Raw genomic sequence first — 3,649 nt, 5'->3', positions numbered from 1 at the left:
AGCTCTGAGTCTGTGTTGGTGAACACTTCTCCTTTGCCAAGGTAGTCCTTCCACCTTGTGTGACATACCAAAATGCTGATTAAACAACATAATTTGATTATTACAATTTAAGTCCTCTGTGAAAATGTGCCGTTTTATCACAGAACACAAAGCCACAGATGACAAAAGTTTTGAGGGCACATGCAATTGACATTCTGACAGCAGGAATGTCCACCAGAGATGCTCCCTGTGAGCTGAATTTTCATTTTATTGATATAAAGTGCTGCCAGTATTGTTTCAATCCAGTCTGAGAGATGCAGCCCATCTGTAACCATGCCAACCCTGGACCACAGCATCCTGCTTCTTCACCTTTTCAAGATCAACAGCACATGTAAGAGTGGATTTTTATTATGGCCAGTCCAAAGCACATCTGTGCTATAATTGGCGTGTTGATGTCATACCTGCCAGGTGGATGGATTATGTTTGCAAAAGTGAAGTGGCTGCTGGCACAGATTTTTCAAAATTTTGAGGGCAAATTTGAGGTAAATAAACATTTTGTGTGCATACAAGTCTTAGATAGTTTACTTCAATCATCCAAGAGTTACCCCCCCCCCCCCAAATGTTTGTAAAAAAATTTCATGTCCCCATTTCCATCTGTATCTGCCTCATCCATATTAGTTTGTGTTTAATTCCAGGCCCAATTTTCCCCCCAGGTTTCATCAAAATGACTTCATTAGCTTTTGAAAAATCCTGCGTACAGACAAACAGATGTGGACAAAAATATAACATCCTCAATGGAGACGCTAATCAACGAGAGCTGCCGTTGGTGTCACCGGGGAATTCTGTGAAATCACACAGCGTAAGTTAGGAAAACTCAACAACAACAACAACATGTTAAAGTAGCTTCAAAGAGAGGCTGTCTTTGAAGCGTACACTTATTGAAGAGCAGTGAAGTGACGAGAGCCATTTGGAACTTTATCAAGGACACACCAGAAAGTGGACAATTTAACAAATAGGCAATAACAAGCAATTTCCAGTTGAAAGAAGAGTACAAATCCTTGTGTTGATTTGACCCGTGCACACAGTGCTGTCTTCAAGGCACAGTGGAGTAAAGCCGAGTAAAACGGAACATGTAACCAATAAACTGTCATGACCTTGAGATGCAAGATTGGCTGGAACATTAATGCACGTTTAATGGCCTAAAAGAAAACATGGTCTGTTTTTATGTTCAGAGTTCTTCATGGCAATGAGCGCAGAGTGTACCAAATGAGCACTTAGTAGAAAACAGGATTTCAGCCTGCACTTTAAACCCGCCAGTGCTGTTTACTGCACTCCCTCAGAATAAATAATAAAGCTTCACATTTAGAAAGTTTATGAATGACAATCCAATTCTGGTCGACATACAGTGTGGTGTAAAAAAATCATAGGCATAAACCGAGGAAAAACAAAAGCAATAACATAATTATGAGCTTCCAAAGATCAAATCATTTCATTAAACATTAAAGTCTCAATAAAAATATCTTGTCTTCCTATACTGTTAAAAATTCATTGTTTTATGTGAACCTTTCCCACGATCAAATTATTATGATTATTGTCTCCATCACAGTGGTGGTGTTTTCATTACCGTCTGCCTGTTTGATGTCAGCATATTGTCTAAAAATAAATAAATAATTAAACAGATTTCAATGAAACGTTATAGAAATGGTCCTTGGGTCATGAAAGAGACGATTAACTTTTGGTGATTTAATGAGATTCAAATCTAAAAGAAAATCCAACCTTTAGTCTTTGATATTTGATCTTTAATCCTGATTCCTTTGATCCTGATCCTGCGTAATCCTGTAATCAGGATTGGTGATTTGTTTAGGGTTCAGGACCAAAAGTCAGGTTCACTCTGTAGTGAGGTTCACAGATCAGGATTAAAGATTACGTTTGCCACTTGGTTCTGATAGTTTTTTTAATCTTGATTTCAGAATCAAATCCATCAAGCCTGCACACAAATGGCAATGAAACTTTCACCTCCTTAGTGGTATTCAAACATCAGGCTCAAGGGTGAGGGTTGCCCCTTGATTTTGATTTCACTGATCTTTATTTCAGGATTAAATCCATCTAGCCAGCCACACAAATAGAAATGAAACTTTAACTTTCTTGATGAAGTTGAAAGATCAGGATAATCCGTCAACAGTGAAAACTGAGTGATCGAGAGTAAGGATCAGGATTAAGATTAAAAGTCACCAATCAGAAAAAATAGGTGAGGGATCAAGATGAAAGACCACAACCATGAATGGTGAAGACATGATTAATGAATGTCCCAACCTGATCTCACGCCAAGTTCGTGATGGCATAACGAAAAGTGATTTAACCTTCACTCTAAAGAAAGAACCACTGTCTCAATGAGAAAAAGTGATGTAACAATTTGGATAGATTTTTTAAAGTTATTTCAACTTAACTAGAAAAGTCCTGTGGCATTAACACAGTAATGGCTAAGTTGAAATAACTTAAAAAACTATGCAATTTGTTAAAACTTTTTTTTGAGACAACAGTTCCTTTTTTATGGTGTATTAGTTTGTGATATTGTCTGGAAATGGAGTAGGTTTTCATGATGGTGTCATGAAAAAAATTTCAAGTTTGGGGGGGGGGGTGTTAATGTTAGGTTTAAAGTTAGTGAGGGAAGGGTGACCCTGTCATGAAATGCATTACATTTAAAGTGAAACTGGGCTGAAAGTCCCTGTAACAATGGAAAAGAAAAATAGGAAAATGTCAGAGATGGAACCAGAGGATTGTTGTGAAATCTCTGCGTGCCTTCGACTTATTATTATTCCTTGTTTGTGGTCTTTGATTTGAGGAGTCATGCACTAGTCTATAAATTACAAAGTAACCAAAGCTTTACAGTTATTTATAAAAGTTTGGGTGCCCCTGGTGATTTCCATGATTTTCCTTTGTAAATCATTGGTTGTTTGGATCAGAAATTTCAGTTAAATATGTCATATAGCAGACAAACAGTGATATTTGAGAAGTGAAATGAAGTTCATAGTATTTACAGAAAATGTGCAATAGTTCTTTAAACAAAATTAGGCAGGTGCATAAATTTGGGCACCCCAACAGAAAAAATACATCAATATTTAGTAGAGCCTCCTTTTGCAGAAATAACAGCCCTGAAACGCTTCCTATAGCTTCCAATGAGAGTCTGGATTCTGGCTGAAGGTATTTTGGACCATTCTTCTTTACAAAACATCTCCAGTTCAGTGAGGTTTGTTGGTTTCTGAGCATGGACAGCCTGCTTAAAATCACACCACAGATTTTCAATAATATTCAGGTCTGGGGACTGAGATGGCTCTTCAGAATGTTGTACTTGTTCCTCTGCATGAATGCTTTAATAGATTTTGAGCAGTCTTCAGGGTTGTTGTCTTGTTAAAAGATCCAGCCCTGGTGCAACTTCAACTTTGTCACTGATTCATGAACATTGTTCTCAAGAATCTGCTGATATTGACTGGAATCCATGTGACCCTCAACTTTAACAAGATTCCCAGTACCTGCACTGACCATACAGCCTCACAGCATGATGGAACCACCTCCAAATTTTACTGTAGGTAGCAAGTATTTTCTTGGAATGCTGTGTTCTTTTCAGCCATGCATAACGGCCCCTTGTTATGTCCAAATAACTAAATTTTAG

Source organism: Thalassophryne amazonica, chromosome 12, assembly GCF_902500255.1.
Source record: "Thalassophryne amazonica chromosome 12, fThaAma1.1, whole genome shotgun sequence".
NCBI lineage: Eukaryota > Metazoa > Chordata > Actinopteri > Batrachoidiformes > Batrachoididae > Thalassophryne > Thalassophryne amazonica.
This window is presented reverse-complemented; position numbering follows the sequence as displayed.